The 14,555-nt window shown below is 39.9% G+C and overlaps 1 protein-coding gene across 1 annotated transcript in view; it reads left to right on the top strand.

Annotated features, from left to right (window-relative positions):
* Positions 1-751: 751 nt before the first annotated feature.
* Positions 752-14,555, top strand: part of LOC124285722 (orexin receptor type 2-like) — a 104,329-nt gene continuing 90,525 nt past the window's right edge. The window contains exon 1 of the mRNA XM_046722000.1: positions 752-981. The gene's annotated coding sequence lies outside the window, so the exon portion shown is untranslated. The remainder of the gene's footprint in view (positions 982-14,555) is intronic.

Genomic DNA, 14,555 nt, shown 5'->3' with positions numbered 1-14,555 from the left:
CATTATTCAGGATTGTGAAATTGTAAAAAGAGTGTGATTAGAAATATATGGCTATGTATCCTTACAACGACGATCCCTGTAATATCTCATGTGAAAATTAATTTGTGATTAGAGAACGTCCATATTGTAATGCCCTTGTAAACGAAAATACATTTGTAAGTAGTATATAATATGTATGTGTAGACATATAGATGATTATATGATCATGTTGAGCCCTCTAATTTGTTTTTGAAGACTTTTATACTCAAAAGAGGCGTTGTATAACCAATATGAGCATGTATGTAGTTTTACACATTTTTGTACATACTTTCTGCAGAAGAATATATCAAAATAATATCAACTTGTGTCAACCTTTTAAATTATTTATAACTGTATCTTTGACTTTAAAGAGCAACAGAATGTGTTATATTTGCGTTTTAAGTGTACGCGTTTTAAATATTTGTACGAATTTACGACATATAAAAAAGTCTTTGTTTATAATATAATTAACATACGTTTAACAATAAAGTCATTTAAGAAATTGGATATATAACGGACAAACACACCTCATTGCAGAAAGTTCAATTCGGGACATGAGTAATGTCTGGTAAAACTGAACACATTCTAGCTGTACCATCAAGTGGACAAGCCCGCCTCTCACTGAACCTCTGCCAACCCTGGTCCTGCTGCTCAGAAGGTGTGTTATCATCAGCACAGGCAGCGACTCGTTTATTGACAGTTTCTCGTTCTACTGCAGCGTTCTTCAGTTCGATAGTCGCATCCCCTTTCTGCTCTTCACAGAGGCTTATCTCGGAAGGGAGACAGCGGAACGCTTGCTGTAGGATTTACCACTAAGCTCCCTCTATCCATTCTATCAAGTCTAGTAATGAACATTGCAACCGGTCTGGACTAACACGCAGTCCTATTCCTATATCGAATGGAGTGTGGAGATTTGAGGAGGGATTTCTCTGATGGTATATTTGACTGTCGTCGTCAGCTTAAGTAAGTATCATTGTTATAGTGGCATACACATTTTTTCAAGTTTTTATTGGATGTGCATATAATGTAAACTCATGTGGTATTTTGATGGGGTTGCGAGGCAATAGATTATTGTTTATCTTGTACTGTGAGAAGTTTGGGGCATTATGTCCTTCTCAGTGCCTATCGACACAGTTTTAGTATCCATTGCTGTTTACTATGACAATGCAATTATGTTCAGACTCTGACAGTTTCTTCACACCAAAGATGAAGTATACAGTCTTGAAAGTGTGTAATTGTAGAATTTGTTTCACGGAAAGTGAAAATGCAACTCGATCTTAAATGAAAATATTTTGTATGATTATTCCGATGAAATATGATCAATCTGAAGATAATGCTGTGATTTATCTTCCCTGATCGCAGGATGTAATATTGCAGTAAGTTGAATATTATTACATAAATTGTTACTTTAAAACCGTTTCTTGAAGCTTACGGTTGAGATAAAAGTTGAATTTGAGTGCACTGTGGGTTTGAGGGAAATTTTCTGAACATCACTCGTCGATGTACAGCTGTAATACTGCTGAAGCATATATATACTCATGATATAGTCACAATTGTATAATCGACACTGCTTTTAGCAAAGATTTCTCAAGAATGAGGAAAGGGTTTTGTCGTTTCTATTTGCTTGATAACGGTGTTCGAAATTACATAAAAACGTCGCCCCTAGTTTTAATAAAGAAGTTGTTAATCCAAATATCTTATCGTCACTTAGCTCTCCAAGAAGGCATGTTTTTTTATAGTCGAGTGATCATAGACAGTTTATGGCAGATCTTGTCACTCCAGTGACAAAAGTATTACCATCCTGACATCAGATGGAAACAGAGTTGGTAGTACTCTGTGGAGGCAGTATCAGTGTTGCTGGTTATTCCTTTCTGTAATGCCAGTTATTCAAGCAATGACTATCCACACCTGTCAGGGCCATTGTCTGTATTTGTTTTAAGACGCATTACAGCCATGTGTTATTTACAACACAAGTTATTTACATGATTTAGTGCTTCTGTTTTCCATAATGTGCATCATGTCTTATGATCATTGAAAGATCGCTTTGCGAGAACGTTTCACATAGTTATACATTCTTAAGATACTCACCCTCATTCAACATTCTTAAGTGTGACAACGTATGAGAACGCACAGTCACTTCGGCTACGAGTTTTGTAAAGTACAGAGTAAGATACTGTTGACGGTAAAGTACTATTGATGAATCGAATGTCTCAGGATATATTGATTGATTATTCTTGAGGTATTGATATTGATAGAACATTTCATATGTGCACACATCCGTGTAATATTCTTTCAATACCCGTGTTGATAGAACATTGACAAATCATTGTTAGGGACACAGGGAATCGCTTATACCCTTGAGGGTAAACGTTTGAATTAACCGCTTTGATAGGTCTTGCAAATGCATTCTTAAGAAGCGCCCGATCATTTTACAATTATAATGATAGAATTTCGGTATTTCATTCAGAATTACATCCGAAGATTTCCAATATCGCTGATTTACTCACAGCGAATACATGGTTTTAGTGTTTAAGAAATATAAATGGATGCCTTGTTACATTCTACCGGCGCCCACATTTGTAAGACTACCTTTGAGTGACCTTGTTGAAAGACGTCATCGTTCGTTAAACCTTCAATCGGGAGATAACCAGGGGACGTTGGGCGTAGGGTAAAAATTAGAGCTTCCCCGGTATAGATGTACAGAACATGATTCAAATACTTTTCAATTTAAAGGGGAACCTTTCCATCCCCTTTTGGGGCCGTGGGGTAGCCTAGTGGTTAAAGTGATGGCTCGTCACGCCGAAGACTCGGGTTAGATTCCCCAGTTACAATTGTGTGAAGGCCATTTCTGGTGTCCTCCGTCTTGATATTGCTGGAATATTGCTAAATATGGCGTAAAACTACACTCACTCACTCACTCACTCGCCCACCCATTCACTCACTCATTCACTTGCTCACTCTCACCGACAACGAAGTTCGAGTAAGATTAATATGTAAACGAATGACACGCAGGTTCTCTTGTATTCAATGTCGACATGTGAAGCCCATTTCTGGTGTTCCCCCGCCGTGATGTTGCTGGAATATTACTAAAAGCGGCGTAAAACCAAACTCAGTCAGTCGGTCAGTCAACGTCGACAGCAGACTGACGTTATCAAGGTGATCCTCTGCGAAGATCAACATCCAGCGCACATGCCGTGTTTAATGTATTTTATAGTCGCTGGGAATCCAGCATGCCAGATAACGGCAGTGAAGGTCAAGGTGACCAGAGACGCGACTCGGCTATTGACGTTTCGTTTGATAAACATGATGACCTTAGTTTTGATTTCCCCCTTTTTTCATTAACCACTTTGGTAACGCTCACCTGTGCATCTGCAAACGTTAAAGCAACGCAAAGGAGTTTTTAGCACACAATGAACATGTGAACAGCAATACTGTGAAACGCCGTTGTGGAGAAGGTGCAAGGGCGTACACATCGAGTTATCCGAGGTTCCACACAACCGAAAAATGCATTGATGACTAAATACGCATTGACCCAGCTTTTCCTTCGAGGCAACTGTCAGTTCGACACAACGAAGTTTATGTAATACACATTGGGAAACAAACATACCCGATCTTTGAATTATTGTCGAACGCTGTATTCGAATATACATCATTCCTTTATATCGAGTTTGGTACATAATAAAACGATCGAACGAATACAATCTGTTCATTCATGAATTTAGCTCACATCAGAAGTCATTAAAATGTGGACTTTGTACGTCAACTTTTAGTTCGAAACAAAGTATATCGAATATTTATAGTAAACAAGGGTTGCCTGTAAAAGACAACGTTGCCCGGTCGTCGACGATGGCACACAAACGCCGATTCCAACGTTGCGGCGCCGGTATCCTCATATTTACATGTAGTACTTCAGGATCTATTCTGATCCGAAATACCCACAAGGACCATTTGCAAGATTTGAATGACATAAAGTTATTAGCTATTCCCTATGAAAATTGTACGACAGTTTACACAGAGTAAATAGTCATTTCTTTGATCTTTAAGAACATCATGTGCTGTGATAAAAAAACGTTCTGTTGACGTTGAACATGCTAAGCACGTGAGAACACACAGGAGGAGATGCAAGGACATAACGGTAAATGCCACGAGACCGAAAAAAACAAACATTAGGGAGCAATTTGACAAGATTTGCAAGAACAGACATGAGACACATGTTAGTGCTCACTTGGGAACCCACGTCAGGAGGCACTCGAGAATATTGCGAAAATACACACTAAATAATTGGCACTATCTCAAAATCTGTTGCTGCAAATGAGAAAATCATCATGTTTGCGTGTCCTTCAGATAACAGGAGTCCTTCCCACTGTTAGCGTTACATTGTCATGTTAGCAATCTACCAATGCCTTATTTACCACGTGTCCGTATGTTTTTCCCGATAAAGTAAACGAGAGTTTCGCTTAAAAGCTTGTATAAGTTCCAATATAAATATATAAGAGACACCTTGAGAAATACAATGCTGGAAGGTTTGCTCTTTATTTAAACAGGCGGTTGGCATTACGTTAGCATCAACCTGTTGGGTTTTTATTGTATACTCCAGTGCCATACACAGCGGGACACTTGTCAGAATCCATGTACAAGGTTACGTCGATTTACATGTATTTACAATATCGGAATATAGAATGTAACTAGAGGCATTTGGTTTGTGTTTAGCTTCGTCTGTGTTTCATGTTACAAATGCGACGTGGCTGACGAAAGGAGGGCTAGACGTCTCCTTACTTCAAACGAGTGCTACATTAAGATAGCATTTATGAAGCCATTAAACAGTCTGAAACCTCTCAAGCTGATTACAACTCCAGTATCATGTACTTACGTACCCCGTGACATCTTCAAGAACATCAGCCTGTTGTCAATGAGAAAACGTGTTCATATAATATGTTCTTATGAGATACACGGAAATGATAAGTTTACCTCGCAAATATATCGTTGTGTACGTACTCGTGAAGAGGCAATGGTCTCGTATAGAAAGGGACGAACGATGATGAGTGCGTGCGTCTATTTTTTTACGAAGAGTTCGTAATTTTCATTCTGGTTCGGATGCAAGGACCGTGTCTCCCTCGAACGCTTTAGCCATTGGGCTACTCTTCGTCATTGTATTCAGCAAAGGATTACTTTAAAATGTTCTGCCTTTGTCTTGGTTAAGCTTTGGGAAACATTTTGAAAAGGTGATGTGTTTATTTCCTTGTGTGTGCTGATGTTGTCGGCATGTTGTCAGTTATTTATCTCGTTTCCATGGAAACACTAACGCCTTGTTTTAAACATAGAATGTCAGAACAAACGAATACCCTGTCGTTAACATCCCCAGAAACATAGCTGTGAACAACATATGAACAGGTCATTGGAAACAAGCGGATCTTGAAATGCGTCATGGAGTAGTCGTGAAACAAAATGGAAAGGTCATGGCACGCCATGGGATTTTAAAGCTAGTGTCATGAAACAACATTGACCTTATTATGCAATGGCTCTTACCATGTTACCTGGTGTCGGTGATCCAAAAATGTTTCTGCGGTTAATCACGTATGTACATTCTCGTTATAAATTTACCAACGTAATTCCTTTTCCTTGAAGCTAAAACATAACGTGTATGCCTATTTACCGTCACTGTTGTATCAACTACTTGCAACTTGTACATCGTACAACGATGTAAAATCCAAGTATGACTCCGTATTAGAAATTTCTCCATCAAAATCTACTTACCGTAAGATTTGGGGATTTTTTGTTTTACGCCGCACTCAGCAATATTCCAGCTATATGGCGGCGGTCTGTATGTAATCGAGTCTGTACCAGACAATCCAGTGATAAACAACATAAGCGTCGATCTACGCAAATGGGATACGACGACATGTGTCAACCAAGTCAGCGAACCTGACCACCCGATCCCGTTAATCGCCTCTTACGACGAGCATGGGTTACTGAAGACCAATTCTAACCCGGATCTTCACGGGCACTTGGGTACTATCGGATCAGAGACGAGGTGATTCACCTGATGTCATAGTATACCCTTGTTAGAGAAAATAAATCACCGGAATGTCTGGTCCAGGTCATTTACCGTTCGTCGCCCTGCTATACGCCTTTGTTGATTTAACATTAAATAAGCATTGCAGTGACATGTGCCTGACGCATTGGTTTATCTGCAAACGAAATTAAATGACTTAAAACTTCATAGAACGATCACAGTTCCGTTCTGTACACTTGCTTTTATTCAGGAAATTCAGCGGTGGTGAGTAGTTTAAACCCGGGTTCGATTCCCAGAATCGGCACAATGTGTGAAGCCCATTTCTGGTTTCCCCCGCCGTGATATTGCTGGTAGATTGCTAAATGCGGCCTAAAACAAAACTCACTCAATCACTCAAGAAACTTACTCTACCGTCGTCCAGTCGCGTTCTCGAAGTGCTTTCATTATGTTAAGGCAATTTCCCTGACCTTGCAAATATAAACGTTGGTTCTATTCCGAAAAAAATGCTCTAAAGTTCAGACCACAGCACAAAGATTGTTGATACCATTTCCCTCGAACATTTTGAACACTCTCAAATCATGCCTTAGTAGGGTTAAGACTTGTGACATCAATTTCAGCTTCTGCCAACTCACAAGCAACAGTGATTATTACTAAAGCTTTATAGGTCACTCTGCTGTTATCATATGACCATCATAGTGTACCCGGGCTTAGGGCTTGATTAGTTGGATGATAACATCGTTATGCATATTCATAAAGCATCCAAACTTGGCCCTGAGTTTTACAGGTTACGTAAGCGGACAAGTATTGCTTCCGCATCAATCAACAAGATGGATGTTTCTGTTCCTCCACAGTGTCATCTTCTCTTTCATCTTGACACTAACAATGTTTTTTTCGAAATATGGGTTCTGGGGTTATGAATAACATTAACGCTGGTATTAACTGGGATTAGCAGTAATAACCTACTTTGATGTCATCTTTCGTGAACTAATGGGACTTATATTGGCTATATTTTGTCGGAATGGATAAAGGGTAGAGATATTTATGTACACCTTTCAGTATTCTCTTTCCCAAGTCAGTGGTACCTTACGAATAGGGAAATTGGGTAGGCACTGATTCTTTAAAGATAGAAGTATTGCATTGTGTAGGCACTGATTCTTTAAAAACAGAAATATTGGTTCAATTACATGTGCAGATAATTGGAATAGGTATGTGTGTATAATATTAAGCATTATCTTAACGTGAATGTATATTTTGGATGGCGAGTTATTCTTTGAACATGTAAAACTGATGTTCGTTGTTTACTAAATCATGATGAGGCTGAACTTAATCATGAAGGTTAATTTACTTAATGGAATGTATACGTGTATGTACCTTCCGAGCCCAAGTTATATTGGTACATTACATATGAATGGGGTAATAAACCGCAGATTCCCTGCAAATGCCCTCACGAAACAACTTCAAAAATAGCAAGAGACTTCTGCGCCGAAAGGAGAGAATAGCTGCGTGTGCTGGCTTTTAAGACAAGATCATGTCAGATGTAAATTGTTCCCACAAAGATCTTGACGATAGGACTACAGGGAAATATGCCAATTTTAATCAAAGAATTTCAAGATCATGTACCCAGTTTCCAAATATATGTACGCTTGCCACAGAGGAGTATGTTGAGGATGTTTTTTATCTATATATATATTTTATATATTATTAAATTATTAAATATTTTATATATATTTTTTGCATTCTCTGTACATGCATAATATGTATAGTTATGAAATCATAGATCAGATGCCGGCTAGTCTGACAGGCTGTATAAAACGGGCGCCACAGATGTCATATGCATGGTGCTTATCGAACTATCTGCGGATGTTATATCACAGTACTTGCTGTAGAATAGTTTCAAGGCAGGGGTACCCATTGATGTCATAGTGGTTATCGAATGGTCCTTGTAATGTTATACATCACTGCGTTAGCCGCAGAATGGTTTAAAGGCATAACCACAATCGATATCTTCGATTTATCCTGGCAATGAAATGTCACAGTATGTGCCAAATAGTGGTTCTATGCCGTATATAAACATTGATGTCTTTGTGCTTATCTGATGGCCTTGGTAATGATGTACATGACAATGTTTGCTGTAAAATGGCCGTAAGGCAGAAGCATCATCGGTACCACGGTGCTTGTTGAACAGTCCACTCAGTGATATACTTCACACTGCTGCTATACAAAGGTTACAAGCCGAAAGTACTCATAAATGAAAATAACGGTTATCGATGGGTACCTGGCAATAATTTCAATGAGCGTTTGCCACAGAATGATTGTAAGGCATACTCTCACATGACATAATGTTTATTGAACAGAGAATGGGTGAGTATCGTCTTACGCCGCTTTTAGAAATATTCCAGCAATAGCACGGCGAGGGACACCAGATATGAGCTTCACACATTGTACCCATGTGGGGAATCGAATCGGGTTTTCAGCGTGACGAGGGTAGGCTTTCACCATTAGGCTACCCTAACGTCGCGTTTATTGAACAACGTCTAACAACGCCGTAGTAAACTTGACAGAATATCAGCGTATACGTAATAGCTTGAACTCCTGATAAACAGCTTAACTATTGTCTGATGCAATTTCGATGATGCCTGCAGCTTTGTGTTCGTGAATCTTATCGTTGTCACAAGCTGGTTTCTCTCTGTTTTTGTAACTTAGCTATATATGTATTCATTAAAAGCATTGTTTGAATTGTATGGATTTAGTATGATTATCATGAACCATTGGCTACGGGACAGCACCTTTAAAGGCACAAGCTTTAGAAGTAATTTCAGATTTTATGTATAAGCTTTGAAACACGTACTTGAAAGTCAGTTTGAGTACATGAGAACACTCACTGCGATACACCTGCAAAATATACAAAATGAAAGAAAGTACGGAATAATGATTGTTTTAGAAAATGAGTTTCGTTTTACGCCGCTTTAAGAATATTCCAGCAATACCACTGCTGGGGACACTGTGGGGTTTCGAACCAAGCTGTTGTGACGAGCGAACGCTTTAACCACTAGGCTTCACCTTGAATCAGTAGACAAAAACACAGTAAAAACATTGTCATTGAGAACACCAAAACCGTCTTCATGCACATAGTATACATATGGGGAATCAAACCCGGACTTTGATATGACAAAACAGACCATCAGGCTACCAAAAGACGTTCAAAGGCATACTAGTAAAATGACCAAATCGGCTTCATTACTGTGTGTCAATGCATTTATTGGCAAACGTGAAAGACAGAAACTAGACAAATGTTCACCAATGTAACCACATTGTTGTCAAGAAAATATATACCATATGTACACATTCCCTTGGAAGATCCGGTGTCGATTTTTAGAGAGGTGCTTTAAGTGAAAATGATATTGTATTTTGCTTTATAGACTAGCCCCACATGACGCCATATGCTGAATTGATCACAACGCCTCTCACCCACACATACTTGTGATAAAGAACCTTTGTATTACAGTTCGATCATACACAACCATACTGGTAGGTTACCATGTCATCTCATTGTAATGAAACGAAGAGCGAAGACAACACTCTTTACCAAAACTAAGACTGGAGAAAAAGAATGGTTTCGCTTGATTTCACCTCTCAAAGAGAAGTCTTTCAAGGTTTAAGTGGGATGCGAATGACCACACTCTGCCAGTTCGGTCAATAATGCGTTCATTCGCGTTAAGTGTAAAATTCCATGACTACTTCTGTGGTCGACAGCATACATAGTCAAGAGTTCCTACCTATCTCAAGATGGTTCAAGTGAATGCGCTGTCAGCCGGAGCTAGTCTTGAGTATTTGGTCAATTGAAACCAGATCAAATTTTCTCAAGGTCTATCGTTTGATGTTTGATGGGTTTGAATAATGAGTCGTTTCTCAGTGTCTAATCCATCCGTGCAGAACAAATCCGTGACCAGGCTTATAGCCTTGGTATTTTCATTTGTCTGGGTGTAAATAGTTACCAAAATGGCGTCTAGGTGCGCAGGCATTTTAGTGTTGTAATTGTAGAATCAGTTGCTTTCTGTTATACTAATCCCTGGTCATTTGTGTAATTGACCACATACGTCTACTCCATATAGACCCTTTCAACAGCTGACGTTGTATCGTCCTCTTTCATCTTGGAAGAAAGTGTCTGTAACATTTTGTCCAGGAAGTTTGAAGTGTGTTGTTCGTGGTGCCGATATGCCTAGGGCGTTATCTAACCACTGGACGAGTCTATATGAGGAACCGTCCCTTGACAGGTGCCAGTTATCAGAAGTTCATCATTGTGAGTTTATGCTTCTAACATTAATAGCTCTAAAATCCAGCAGACTGTGAAACCAAGTGTCATCAAGGTTATCTTTGCACATAAAGATACCATGTCAGACATCAACATGATGGGTCGTTCAAACATGACTGCTGAAACAAATGTCTGTAATAGTACTATAAATAGTATTGCTACTTATATGGCGCTGAACTCCACACCGCACGAGAATGCTCTAAGCGCATTAAACATAAGGGACATTATTACCGTGGTTAACCCAAGCTGCCTATGCCCTAGGGTAATAGTCATATGACTTATCCCACGGGTACCATTTTCTACTGGGTGAACAGTTGCAAGTTTGAGCAAACTCATATGTGTTATTCGTTGTGGGGCAGGACAGAAATCCTAGAAACTCTCAGGAGTCAAGATGCCAAGCACGGTCACCCATCCAAGGACTGAACTGATATGGGACCTCGGCTGAATGTAGATACCACACACCGCCACCACCGATGATTCATAACCGTCTAAACTAACATACACTGAATGAGAATAAGACGGGGACGTGTAGTCTAAAGAAGAGCTTCGGCGCTTAGCGTGTACAGCACCCATGCAATCATTCCTGTTCATCAGGTACTGGAAGCGAAACAGCTCAACCTGACCGGCTTTTCTCAGGTCTGCTAAATGAAATAGGTCTTTTCCAGGTTAAAGACATATTTCATACCTCAATGAAAGTAACTGAATGTGAAGTACTAGATGAAGAAATGTTTTGGTTTTTTTTCATTTTAACAGTATTTTCAATTATTTCTTTTGAGATAGGTTATTGCTGAAGGAAACGAGCATAACAAGATTGGACTATCATCCCAGTAGGTTTGTTTTGATGAGACTCGATGTGTCAGATGCTGACACTATGCCATGAGGGGATCATTCTGGGTACAGGAACATCAGGACGCTCTCTCATCTGGGGCGTTAGTCGGGAGGGAGGCGGATGATCGGGAGAGGTGAAGTGAAATGGGGTTTAACGTCGTACTTAAGATTATTTCGCTCATATGACGACGTGTATGCGTGTGTATGTGTGGCTGATTGTACTAGCCCACACTTACGCTGGTTTTTTAGTGCCAGCTCACTGAGATACCATCCCGCAGTGAAGCATGAATACCCCACTCAGACACAGTATACTGACTCCGAGCCGACCAGTCCTTGTACCCATTAATGCCGAGCGCCAGGGAGGGACCAACAAGTACCATATTTTAACGTCTTTTGGTATGACGCGGCCGGGGATCGAACCCGCGACCTTCCGCTCTCCGGGCGGACACTCTAACCACTACACCACGGAGGCGGCGTGATTTCTTAGGAATCAGTAGCAGAAGTATTCAAACTGCAATATGAGTGAATGAAATATTTGCATTCTTATATAAGGTATCATCAAGGGAAGACTGTGTTGCACTGGGACGTTGAGACCACTAGCGAGGAGACCACTGGCAACAAATGGCAAACTGGAGTCATATTGTGTGTACAATCATTAAGCTGAAAGGAGTGAGTGAGGCAGTTTAGTTTTACGCCGCCTTTAGCAACATTCAAGCAACACCAAGGGCACACCAGAAATCACGCATTTCCTTTTGGGGAATCGAACCCTAGCGTGACGAGCGAACGCTTTAACCACTAGGCTACCCCAGATTCCCTTTGCATGAATCTTCCTTTGTACTACAATTCTACTTTATTGAGAAAGGGTAATCCCAAATATAACATATGTGACTTCCTCTGTAGCTTTGAAGATGAGGCAGTAAAATACGTATTTTACGCTCACTCAGCAGGCATGGCGAGGTTGATTTGTATGTTGTTTTCCGCCGTGTTTTATATTTGATTAATTTGAAAAATACGTTAAAACGAATCTATAGACAGTAATGATTGAAACTACGGGTTGTATCTAATGCCGACGGGGTATGAAACTTCTGATCCTGGTTGCCCGATCCCTTCAGCCGCCTTTTGAGACGAACAGAAAGTTCTGGGGTTCGTATTAATCAAGTAATATACCCTGACATCTTACTTGTCACGATGACGTCTGTATCACTGTATAAGAACTTAATTTTACATAGGTTGTAAACTTAGCAGTAACGTTCATTTGAAACCAGTGCCATAATATACCTTTGTCTTCCTCAATGTACATAATGTTAATAATGATGATAATTATATCGATGATGATGATGATGATGATGATGATGATGATGATAATGAATTTCTTTTGCTAGACATCAAAGCCTGCGATTTTCATTCTCAACTCCCTAGGGAGTATACAACCCACACTGCCTATGCGGATTTGGAAAATTATAGCTGCATTACCATCATCTACTGTTTGTAGGCTCGTTAAAATAGCGAGTGAGTTTAGTTTTACGCCGCACTCAGCAATTATCCAGCTATATGACGGCGGTCTGTAAATAATTGAATCTGGACCAGACAATCCAGTGATCAACAGCATGAGCATCGATCTGCGCAGTTGGGAAACGATGACATGTGTCAACCAAGTCAGCGAGTCTGACCACCCGATCCCGTTAGTCGCCTCTTACGACAAGCATGGGTTACTGAAGATGAATATTCTAACCCGGACCTTCACAGGTGCTCGTTTAAGAACCATGGAAAAGAATGGTATATGCTTCAAATAAAATGACGGCCAAAAGAAACTACCATAGTTTGAAATTAATCTAGTTTTAGAAAACACAAACACACACACAAAAACAAGTGTATCAAGTTAAATGTATTGAAAATACGAACGCCTCACCGAAATAAACTTTTAAAATGAACATCAATTTGACACGATAGTTACCCGAATTGAGGTGGGGTAGCGAAAATTAGCTTTCAGCGTAATGGACAATGAGCACACACATCTGAACTCGTTCAAGTTCAGTGACACGTCAAATGAATAGCGTGTATGACGACCACGTTTTACAAGACACGCAAACTCTGTGGAAAGGGTCAGTAGTCTGATGATGCCTTGTGGGACACGTCAGCATTATTTATTGGATCAGTTCTTGCCGGTTGGTTGAAGACGAAGTCGCTGTTGAACACGACGATGTATGACGTGGGGACGTGTCTGGGACACGGCAACACGTTGACGCTGTTGGCTGCAAGGACGTTCTGAACAATTCAAGATGGAAGTAAACAACATATTAACATTTGCTCTGACAAGAGATGATAGATGTAGGATATATTTTGATAGATTTACTATGTCTCGAGATGTTTTTACAGATAATATTTTCTTGAACTTTGTTTCATTGGGAAAAGAGGTTAGATGGGAGGGTAAATATTGTTTCCTCAAAGTAGCTAATGCTTTGCAATGAAAAATATAGTGGTATTCATCTGCGATGCTTTTAGAAGTGCATAGTTGACACGTTCTCTCGTCCCTTGGAATATTATACCAGCGGCCCGTCTCAATGGGTAAACTATGGTTACATGTTCTAAATCTTAATAATGGTAAAGAAATGCATTTTGGAAGGAGGAGATAAATAATGTCATTGTGCCAGTTTTGGATAAATTGATCTTTAAGAATATGTTCAACATTTGAGACCAGCCTCTGGGTAGTACAAACAGGGATTTTCAAAAACATACGAGTGTCCAGTATTGTGTAATATATTTTTAACGTGCGAGAGCCAGGGATTTTTATTTAACTATTGTTCTTTGAAGTGTTAAATACTTGTAAATTAAGTTCGTAAGCTTAAAAACGCCTTCTTGGTAAGTTAACTTGTGCCAAAAGTTTGATAAACGTTTATATATACACGGCAACACGTTGACGCTGTTGGCTGCAAGGACGTTCTGAAATTTGTTTGACTGAATGAGGTCTGGCGTATTCCTGCAGATTAAGGTTGGTTGGTTTGTTGTTTAACGCCGCACTCAGCAATATTCCAGCTATATGGCGGCGGTCTGTAAATAATCGAGTATGGACCAGACAATCCAGTGATCAACAGCATGAGCATCAATCCACGCAATTGGGATACGATAATATGTGCCAACCACGTTAGCGAGTCTGACCACCCGATCCTGTTAGTCGCCTCTTACGACAAGCATGGGTTACTGAAGATCAATACTAACCCGGATCTGCACGAGTTGCAGATTAACGACATCGTGTAGCGGCTCTTGTACAAACCGTAAGGCAGCTGAAAGAAGAATGCCACCCTCAGCTGTCAGATTTCTGTTTGCCATGTTCTCTCCTGCCCACACCATAACACCCCTTACACCATATGGCACGACCTAATACAT

This window comes from Haliotis rubra, unplaced genomic scaffold (assembly GCF_003918875.1).
Source record: "Haliotis rubra isolate DU_JTF1 unplaced genomic scaffold, ASM391887v1 Scf367, whole genome shotgun sequence".
Taxonomy (NCBI): domain Eukaryota; kingdom Metazoa; phylum Mollusca; class Gastropoda; order Lepetellida; family Haliotidae; genus Haliotis; species Haliotis rubra.
Note: the sequence above shows the minus strand (reverse complement) of the source record. Positions and strands in the feature narration are given on the sequence as shown.